The sequence below is a fragment of the Arachis hypogaea genome, chromosome 13 (genome assembly GCF_003086295.3).
Source record: "Arachis hypogaea cultivar Tifrunner chromosome 13, arahy.Tifrunner.gnm2.J5K5, whole genome shotgun sequence".
NCBI classification, from domain to species: Eukaryota; Viridiplantae; Streptophyta; class Magnoliopsida; order Fabales; family Fabaceae; genus Arachis; species Arachis hypogaea.
In genome coordinates, this window is record NC_092048.1 from 51,957,308 (window position 1) to 51,969,116 (window position 11,809).

An 11,809-nucleotide genomic window follows, 5' to 3' on the forward strand; every position below is an offset into this window, starting at 1 on the left:
TCTCGGTGTGGATACGCATAGAGTCGTCGTACAATCGAAGAATAAAGTTTTTACTAAAGTGTCTAAAGGTATTTAGATCTGATCTATATATTATTGGAATAAAGTTTAAGCACAAAATAGATCTTTAAGGATTACTTTCTTTTCTTCCGCTGCATGTTATGAACACATGGTAATCCTTCACTTATCAATGAAAAACTTAAGATTAATGGAGTTATATGACTTAAGCAACAACATCCATCAAGAATCAAGAATGCTCAAACACTTTCAGTAGTTCAAACCTACTAATCTAAATCGAACTTATCTTAACAACCCAAATCCACTAAAACTAGAAAACTGAGTGTAACTAAGTTAAACTAACTAACTAAAATAGTATGTATATTAAAGACTTAAAATAGTACTCATACTGTCAAACCCTAAAACATTAATCCACTCAAAAACCTAAATCATAATACTAATTGGCAACTAAAACCTAAATTAATCCTAAATTTAACTAAAATAAAAAGAAAAATTAATTAGAAAATGATGATATTACCAGAAAAAAGAGACTGGTGACTAGAGGTGGTCACCGAAATGTCAACAACTATTGTTGAAGGCAGAGGGAGCAACGATCAGAAGGGGTCGTCAGAGGGGTTGCCGGAGATAATAGAGAGATGAGAGGGATAGAGAGAGTGTGGGAGGCGATAGAATGAGGAGAGAGAAATTGTATTCGAAATGAGGGGGAAGAGGGTACGCAGTTCGAATTTAGGGCACAATTACCGTAAAATTTACCAGCGGATTTAATCCGCCGGTAAAGCTTTGCGGGTGCTCCAAAACGTAACGTTTCACTAATCAAATTTATCGTCGGATTTATCTGCTTGTAAATTCGACGGTAATGCTCACGCTAATTAATTTTTTCCTCTAAATATTACCGGCGAATTTACCATAAAAAAAATGAATTTTGATGGTTATTTTTTTACCTGACGAATTTATTGCCAACTCTGTCGGTAAATCCATTGGTAAACCTGACGTTAACATCTGTCACTAAATCCGATGGTATTCACCGTTTTTCTTGTAGTGTACTACAATGAGCAATTATACCAAGAAAAATATTTTTTTTATTTAAGAATATTTTTCTAAGTTTATTTGGTGTTAATATTGTAAGAGTGTAGGTATATAAATAATGACTTTTCTAATGCAATAACTTCTTAGATTTAGTTGTTATTATTATGATTTCAACATCATCTCGATATAAGTGTTATAGATCAATGATTAAATAATATTACTCTTTATGATATTTTTAGTGTTAGTTAATAAAATTATCTTTTAATATCTATTTTGTTCTTTTTTGTTCTTTATTTATTATATACTTTTTAATAATTTTTATTATTCTTATTAATAAAAAGTATTATAAGACGTCGGCTTTTGAAAAGGATTAAAAATATTTGAAAGGATTATTTTTAAATTTTTAAAATTTTTTTGGGGACTATTTTGAGATTTTTTGAACTCTTTGGTAGCGTTTGGTAGAGAGATAGAGACGGAAAGACTGAGACTGAGACTAAGAGACAGGGATTGAAATAAATCTCAGTATTCTGTTTGGTGCAAAATGGGAGACAGGAATTGAAATAAGAATGAAACTCTAATTTAATTTGCACAAAGGATAAAATTGGAATTAATTAATTGAAATGAAAGTATTTTAGGTATAAAATGTTATTAAAGTTTCAGTCTCTATCTCTAAAAATTTCAGTCTCCTGTGTCCCTACTTTTTGGAGGTACTGAAATACTGAAATTTTAGAGACAGAGACAGAAATTTTAGTACCAGTCTCTGAACTAACAAATACGATACTGAGTCTCAGTCTTTCAGTCTCTGTCTCAGTACCTGAAAACAAACGCTACCTTTGGAAACTGTTTTATACTTTACCCTGGGAACTGATTTGTCCAGACTACACACGTGGACAATTAACGACCACGTGTGCGAGTTAATATTCTACATCAATAGTCACTGTTAGTGACTAACGGAAAGTAATTGTTGTTTAACGGAAGTAAATGTTAGAGAGTATTTTGTGTATTTTAAAATTTGAGAGAGTAAAGTGTTCGATTTTAAAAACCTCAGTGATTGATTGGTTAATTACTCTTTATTTTATAATTTGTAATTAAAAATTGTTTGGGCTATAAGATGTTTTTGTTGTTTTAATCTGAGCTACTAACAAACTTGATTGCATGTCCTTAATAGTAATATACATCTGATGGAGACTAGTTTCTTCAAATTATCTAACTACTTGGTCATTGTGAAACATGTCAATCCCATAGAAATAAAATAAGAGGCACAACCAAAGTCGTAGTCATAGAATTTAGGGCATCCACAATTTTGTCAGCACACTATAGAAATCCGAGGGTCAACATATAGCAACGACATATAAACTACAACAAAAAAGAAAAAAAATTCAACTAATATTTATGTCACAAAAATTGCTAAGAACTGGTAAGAACCAGATATGCACTTTGTTATTTCGCTTGTTTGAAAAGACAACATCAAGCAAATATAGAATCAGCATTTGGCATACTACATATATAAGTATGGTCAGATGTATTCACTAGCATTTTTGACTCTATTCCACAATCATCTAAGCTTGACGCTAAAGTTGCTAATACCAATGTAATTTGATAAGACATCTCCAAAAAAACTCATAGCACCATTTTGATATGTCTCTTTGGTGGTATTGTTCCCAATATCTCAAGCAACCACTAACATGTTCTCCATCAATAAATAACCTAAGCTACAAGCAAGTGAAATGTATGTATTTGTATTTGTCATCTTTTGACAAAAGTGCTTATTAATGGATTGTCATAGTGGAAAAATCGATTAATCGTTAATTAATTAATTATTAATTATTAATTAATTAATTTATATAATAATTAACTAGTGTTTGTGATTCATTGTTTGACAAATGTCCAATCTACTTACTTTACAAATGTCTAGTTTATTTGCATGCAAAGTGGCACAATGGAAAAGCAAACAAGAGTTCAAATTTTGAAAGAAAAGAAACATTAATTTTAAACACAATCTTTGTTTTTTTATCAGAATTTGAAATGAGAGTTGGAGTAAAGAAATTTAAATTCAGGTTTTAAAAACATATATTTGTTCTCTCTCTGTGTGTGAGTAGAAAGAGCTCGCCAGTGATGGAAGTAATAACTGGCAGAGAAGATAGAGAATGGTGGTGGTTGACGTTATAGTTGGGAGAGCGTCTGGCAAAAAAAAAAAAAGAAAAGATGGTGGCAGAGGCTCCGAATCTATTTCCATCAAGCAGCATAGATGAAGAACAATAAGTGAGAGGTAATAGTGGTTTTTGATGCAGTGGTGAGGAGAAAGAATAGCATCGGTGGTGAGTTGTGAGTTGTATTGCTGTCGTCAGTGAAGAAGGAGCAATGGCAGCAAGTTGATGATACCAGTGAAAAGAATGCAGAGATCTAAGATCTTACCATCGGTGGTATTACAGAGGTAATTTTCTTTTTAAAAGTTAGAATAGTCATCCTGTCCTTTTTCTTCTTGGCTATGGCATACTTCATTTAATTATTCCTTTATCTAAACATACTTATTCCAGTTTTGTAATCGGAGAAGTTACCTTTGATGTATCCATCATGAACAATGAAATGAGTCACTTGGATGTGAGATATGCAGGAACTTTGACTGATGATGAGGTTACTCGAGCTCTATCCCGAGTGTAGGATCAATTAAGTCTGAATGAGGACAACATCAAAGAAATTTTCTAGATTGGACTAGCTCTATTCTACAAGGTGAAATTTTACATTTTTATATGAAATTTTTTTCTTTTGATCGACTTTTCTCTTTGCTTTTAGAGTATGGAAGTTAAACCCAAGGTTGTTATATGTTGACGATGTGCACAAGTTAGATTGTAGATGAATTTTTTGTTCACATTGTGTTGTTTCAACTTATGTGCATTGTGCATGATGTTGTCTAAAAAAATAATCATTTATATTTTTTAAATGCTTTAGGGCTATGAAGTTCTCAATATTCTATGCCTTTTTTCGGGTTTATATTGAAGTCATATGCCTTTTCTTGCTTATAGAGAGTTGTTTGTATAATAGGTTCTTTTGTACTCATTTGAAATTGATTACTTTCAAAATGAAATTTAAATTTCAACTATGTCTGAATAATATTTTATCCTATCATTACTCTTTAGTATAATTTTAGTATAATAAATAATCTTATATTTGTTGATATCCTTATATTAATAACACACATTATTAGTGACTCTCTGCTTCAATATTTCATTTTATCTGTTTAGCAACCCAACTATTAAAATTTTGTCTCCTTAGAAACCCTTTGATCATTAGTGAACTTAAGTAAACAAGAAGTATATATATGGACAATGTTGTTTTACTCTAAATAGAATCATAAAAGGATATGCTGCTTTTCATAGAATAATATATTCTTTTAATAACACTACAAGAATTTGACAAATTAGCGACGAATTTTTGTAAGAAATATTTTTTGTTACTGATCCGTCATTAACTTGCGAGGAATTAGTGATGCACTAACGGCAAATTAATCAGCGATCACAAAATATCCGAACTTGAGAAAAGCGACTGATTAGCAAGAGATTCACGAGTAAGTTTGTTTCTCACAAATTGACTTTTGTAGATAAAAAAAGAGTGGGAAAAATTTCTTTGCTAATTTGTCACAAATTAATTAGCAAGTGACAATATTCAAGCAAATCAGTTACTTAGGGGTTCAATCGAATAAAAGTAAAATAGCGAGGGATATTATTGTCACTATTTCATCGCAAGTGTTTGATATACAATTAACGAGAAACAATTCGCACACTAGTTCGTCGCTGAATAAACTTTGTGCAAAAAAGGCTAATTAGCAACGAACAATGTTCCTAGCTAATCAATCACAAAGACTTGAAATACATTTTGCGATGGACAATCTCCTAACTAATTTGTCACCAATTTTTTTTTAGCGAGAAATTCGTTTCTCGCTAATTTGTCGCATAATATTGTAAAATTCAAAATTGGGGTAGCGATAGAAAACAGTCGTCGCTAACTCGTCGCAACGGATAAATCATTCAGCTAGGGAAGTTTTCCTTGCTAATTAGTCGATAAAGTGAAAATACGGAAATTGAGCGCTTAGGACCTAAGTAGCGACAAATTTGTGACCGTTTAACAACTGACACACTTCGCTCCCTTATTTCAAGTTGTGATTAGCGGGAGAAATATATTTGTCACTAATTTGTCACAAGTTTAATTTAGCGAGCGAGTTGGCAACTGCAATCTTGTCGCAAAGCAAACGCTATATCCTACCTATTTTGTAGCAAATTACTCGCTAATAGACAAAATTTTAGAAATACCTAGTCGCAATTGAGTCACTAATCAAAAGCTTATTTAGTGAGGAATTAACGACCGTTTAACAACTGATAGACTTTTCTCGCTTATTTCAAGTTGTTACTAATTTGTCAGAAAAAAACGTTAGTCCTTATTCTGTCCTTATTTCATGTTGCTACTAATCACTAACCTCTATATAAATCCATGGAAAATTCATGAAAAGTTTGAAGCAAATTTGCCAAGCACGCTAATGTAATTTGTCACAATTTTGTCACTAATCTAAAGTTATTTTAAATGAGAAAATAATTAATGTCCTAAAGTCCTGTGTAATAATTAGCTAGCTAATTTTTAATAACTAATCATTTACAATATTCTAGCAAGAAGTCAATTCTCAAAAATTTTACAAACAACTCAAATCAAAAGCTTTTTCTTAAAAAACATTTTCCCCCTATTAGATCACAAATTTGTCATTATTTTAATGAACAGTTTGTTGTTAATTTGAATTGAAGTTTAAAATTAATATATTTTAAAGACAAGTTTAAAAGTTCAACATTTTTAGAAAATGAGAGCATAATGTTGATATTTTCAATCACAAAATATATTAGAAAAATATATAATAGATAAGATAATTAAATTATTATATATGAGGATTTATTTTTATATGGTCGTACAAATTTAATTATTAATTAGAACCATTTTGGAATTCATTCAATAAAGATTAATTTGAACTAGCTCTTGAATTAATTAGAATCGTCAAAATGAGCCAAATCCGTTGGACTAGCTCGTTTACATGACTTAAATAGATGGATATTTACCTCTAAAATCAAACTCGTAAAAATGTAAGCCTAAACAACTTAGCCATAGTTATCAAAACCGGACCGGCCGTGATAAACTCCCAATTTTGTGGTTTATCTTGTGCTTAATTTAGGAGATTTTATCAACTTATCCCACATTTATTCAATGAAATAGCATGGTTTTATAACTCTCCCTAAATTTGTGCTTAAGAGTGAAAACATGCTTTTTAGGCCTTAAAATAGCTAAATTTAATTCACTTTAATTCCATTCGATGCCTTGATATGTTTGTTAAGTGATTTCAAATTCATAAGGCAAGTATTGGATGAAGAAGTGAAGAGAAAAGCATGCAAAGTGGAGAATTCATGAAGAAATGAGCATTTGGAGAATTGAAGTCCACGCGCACGTGTCACCCACGCGCACGTGTCACCCACGCGTACACGTGAGGTGGAATTTAGGCCAGCGACACGCACGCGTCATCCACGTGGACGCGTGACGAGCGGCACGTGACTCACTTAAAGTGAATTCATTGGGGCGATTTATGAGCTGCCCAGGCCCAAATCCAACTCATTTATGAGGCTATTTCATGCAGAATTGAAGATTGGACAAAGGGGGAGCCATTAGTTTAGGTTAGGATGATGCTTTAGTTAATTTCTAGAGAGCGAAGCTCCCTCTTCTCTCTAGAATTAGGTTAAACTCTCTTTAATTTAGGTTTTAATTCTTGTTTTCATCTTGTTCTCTTTACAATAATTCTTGTTCTATTGTCTTGATTTTCCTATTTCTTCTTGTTAATTTCTTATTTTGGTTACCCTTATGTTCATGCACTCTTGTTAATTTTCATTCTCTTTAATGCAATTTTGAGGTATTTCATGTTTAATGTGCTTAATTGGGTTGTTATTCTTACTTTTCTTGCATTGGGTAGTTATAGAATTTATATTTCTTGCAATTTAACATGCTTTCCTTTTATACCTTCCAGGTGTTTGACAAAATACTTGATTGGATGTTGGAGTATCTTTTTGAGCATTCTTGGCTTGGAAAGAGAAATTAGGCAATCTTGAGTTATTAACACCCAACTCATGTTGGTGATCTAGAGTTGTTAGTAATATTGTTTTCATTGACCCTAATCTCTTGCTAATTCAATCAGTAAGTTGATTAGGACTTTTGGATTGAGATTAACTAGTCTTATTTGACTTTCTCTCATGTGAAGATAACATTGTACCTTTTTCCATTATTGGAGTTGACTAAATAGGATAAATTCTTATTAATTATTGTGTTATGATTAGTGACTATGATAGAAAGCCTATATTCTCAATCCTTTCCATGAATGCTTCTCTTTATTAATTGCTTTCTTCAATTGTTTGCTTTACTTTTCTTGTCATTTATTTTCTTGCCTTTTTACCAACCCACCCCTTGGATACCATAACCAATAATATGCATACCTCACTTCAATTCCTTGAGAAGACGAATCGGGACTAATACTCTCGGTTATTTTTATTGGGTTGGACTTGTGACAACCAAAACTCTAAACTTTGATTTGAGGATCGATTATCGGTTTGGGCTATACTCACAACGAAATTATTTTGTTAAATTCTGAACCGGTATAAATCCTCATATCAGGCTGGCTGGTTCGACCAGAAAATCAGTGAACCGATGGCATATCCAGTTTGGTTCATTATTAAGACCGGACTTGCAATTAACTCGGTCAACGAGGGTCAAACCCTTGAAAACTGGGTGGTTTTGTTGTGAATCGGACTCGGTTTAGGCGGTTGACCCACACTTCCTCCCTAGCCCGTGCGCTCCACACGTAGACCAGCAGGGTGTGGATTACTGTACAAGTATCTATTTGAATCCCCTTTAAAAAGTGGTGATGAGATGATTTATACCGGTTCGAAATTTAGCAAAATAATTTCGTTGTGAGCATATCCCAAACCGATAATCGATTCTCAAATCAAATTTTAATATTTTGGTTGTCACAAGTACAAACCCCAATGCAAATAAACTGAAGTATTCAAACCTCGGGTCGTCTCACAAGGAATTGCAATGAAGTGATCAATTATTGGCTATAAAGGAACAAGGGGGGTTTGATTTGGAAAAAGGGCAAGAAAATAAAGCAAGCAACTAAAGAAAACAAGTGATAAAGAGAGACATTCATGGCAAGGATTGAGAATATAGGCTTTCCATTCTAGTCACTAATCATAACAATAATTAACAAGAGCTTATCCTATTTCATCATCTCCAACATAGGAAGAAGGTACAATGTTATCTTCAACATAGGGAGAAAGTCAAATAGGACTAGTTAATCTCAATCCAAAAGTCCTAATCAACTCACTAATTGAATTAGCAAGAGATTAGAGTCAATGGAAACAATATTAACTAACAACTCTAGATCACTCACATGAGTTGGGTATTAATGACTCAAGATTGCCTAATTTCTCTTTCCAAGCCAAGAATACTCAAAAAGCTACTTTAACATCCAACCAAGTATTTTGTCAAACACTTGGAAGGCATAAAAGGAAAGCATGGTAAAATTGCAAGAAAGAATAAAATCTACAACTACCAATTGCAAGAAAACAATAACAACAACTCAATTAAACCATAAATAAACGTAAAACATAAATTACATTAAATGAAAATTCAAATCCAACAAGAGTTCATCAACATAAAAGCAACAAAATAAAGAAAATGACAAGTAAAACTAGAGGAGTTAAGATGAAAGAACAATAAATTGCAAGAAAAAGTAGATGAAAGCAAGAATTAAACCCTAGATCTAAGATGAGAATTAACCTAAGAACCCTAATTCTAGAGAGAAGATAGAGCTTCTCTCTCTAGAAAACTAACCTACATGATGCTAACCTAAAACTAATTGCTCCCCCTTTGTCCAGTCTTGAATTCTACATGAAATAGTCTCTGGAATCAGTTGAATTTGGGCCTGAGAAGCTTAGAAATTGCCCCCAGCATTTTCACTTTAATGAGGTCACGTGCTGGCTGTGACGCGTACGCGTCGTCTGGCGTTTTCTTGTCACGCGTACGCGTCATGTCATGCGTATGCGTCGCCTTCGACGATGCACCTCTTCACGCGTGTGCGTCGCTATATGCACTCCAAATCCTTGTTTTTCCATGAATTCTCCACTTTGCATGCTTTTCTCTTCACTTTTTCCATCCAATACTTGTCTTATGAATCTGAAATCACTCAACAAACATATCAAGGGATCGAATGGAATTAAGGTGAATTAATTTTAGCTATTTTAAGGCCTAAAAAGCATGTTTTCACTCTTGAGCACAAATTTAGGGAGAATTACAAAACCATGCTATTTCATTGAATAAATATAAGATAAGTTGATAAAATCTTCCAAATTAAGCACAAGATAAACCACAAAATTGGGGTTTATCAAACCTCCCCACACTTAAACTAAGCATGTCCTCATGCTAAACTCAAGAAAGAGACAAAGGGTATCAACATTATTTATTCAATGCAAACTATGTAAATGCAATCTACTTACATGCAATCTATCTAAATGAATGCAACTACTTAGTCAAAATAAATCAACTTCTAAGAAAACATGATGAACATGAGGTCTAAGGTAATATCAACCAAGTCAAACCCACAATTGAATTGAGTTATTAAAAAAATTTTACAAACTTGCAAGAAAAGAGATGATCATAGGTGAAAACATGTAATTGGCCAATTGAATCCTCACTGGATATATATCCGCTCTAGTCACTCAAGTGTATAGGGTTGATTCACTCAACCCTCCCCTAATCATGCTTTCCAAGATTTGTTTTTCATCTAACAATCAACAATTATTTCATGCATGCATACAAATATCATGAGAACTTTTCTTTAGGTTGTAATGGGGTTAGGGTCAAGGTAAGATTGTATTTGGTTAAGTGGACTAGAAATTTGAATCTTTGATTAACCTAAGCTTCCCACCTAACCTATATAACAACCTATAAAATTTGAATGCTAACCTAACTACCCATTCTTCACTTTTTCGCACACTCATACATTCTCTTTTTTATCACAACCCATATGCATTGATTATTATTGAACTTCACTTTAGGGCATTTTGTCCCCTTTTTATTGCTTTTCTTTTTCTTTCTTTTTCTTTCTTTTTATTTTTCTTTTGATATATTTTTCTTTATTTTGTATTTTTTTTTCTTTCTGCGATAAAGTATATACAAAAGTATTAATGCATATGGTTTAACATTTAATTAATACATGAGTATGTACCTAATTGCCAATATTTTCAATAAAAATACAAAAGCACTCTTTTATCCCAACCAATGTTCCCAACTCTCCCACAATTGAATGACAAATACTCTCACTAGTCTAAGCTAATCAAAGATCCAAATTAAGGACATTTATTTTTTTTGTTTAAAGGCTTGTAATGTGCTAAAATTAAGAACAAATGGGTTTAGCATAGGCTCAAAGTTGATTAACAATGGAAGACAAAAGGTAGGCTATTTGGGTAAGTGAGCTATTTGAAATGATGGCCTCAATCATATAGATGCATGTATACACAAAATAATAGACATAAGGAATCAAACAAATCAAAGATTACAATCATAGAAAGAGAATAATACACACAAGAATGAAAATAGTGGTTATATGATGTAACCACACAATTAGGCTCAAAACTCATATGCTTGTGTTTTTAGCTCAAAAATCATGTTCCACAATGTATAATTCAAGCAAGTTCTAAAAAAAAAAATTTTACTCAAATCATTTGGGGTGCCCTATAGATAAAATCCTTGAAAAATTTTATTATTTTGATTAAGCTTATTATATATATGCAAAATAAGAAAATGCAACAAAAATTCCTAAAAGACCTAAAAAAATGAAATGCAAAAGTGTTGGGATTAGAAATTTGTCACCCAAAAACGCCGACTGGTCGGACGACCTCCCCACACTTAAAAGTTTGTACTGTCCTCGGTGCATTCAAAGATGAGCAAGGGGTACGGCGACTTTCCGAGTTGCCACCTTCAGCTGGTGGATCAACCAGCTGCTGCATGTTCTTTCTTCTACTTCCAATTTTACTTATGACAAAACATCCTGAGCAATACAAAACATGATAGCAAGAGAAGTAAATGCAAAAGCAAGGAAGCGTAGATCGTTGGAATAAGGTAAAAACCACTAGAATTGAGTGAGTGAATTAGTGTGACATTAATGAAACAAGTGTGTGAGTTCTAAGTTACGCGTGGTTTAGAAAACACACACTAACATAGAAGCTATGTCACGATTACACAAAGAAAATATGCACTTCACCCATTCTAGTTTGCTTGAAATACTTCAAAGAGAACTTGTAGGTTAAGACAACCAACAAGCAACAGAGAAGCATAAGAGCATTCAAGAAAAAATCAAGCAATTATGAAATTGGATAATGAATGGACATTGATTGATGTATAAGGAAACTTAGTGAACGAAAATGGAATATGAAACTTACACATCAATCAATGAAACACTTTAAATTTTGTTTACAACACCTAAGTGACATAGAAGTGGAACACATGCGTGCTATGAAACTTAGGAAAAAGAAGATAGAAATTAAATTCAATCGCATAGCAAGCATGGTCCACAAAGCTTTAAAAAGCTAAAAAATATGTCACTAAGCAAGCTTACGATCCAATTTCACAATTCCAAAATCTCAATGCATGAAATAGGTGACGTAGATAAAGATTAATCATAAACAAGCAT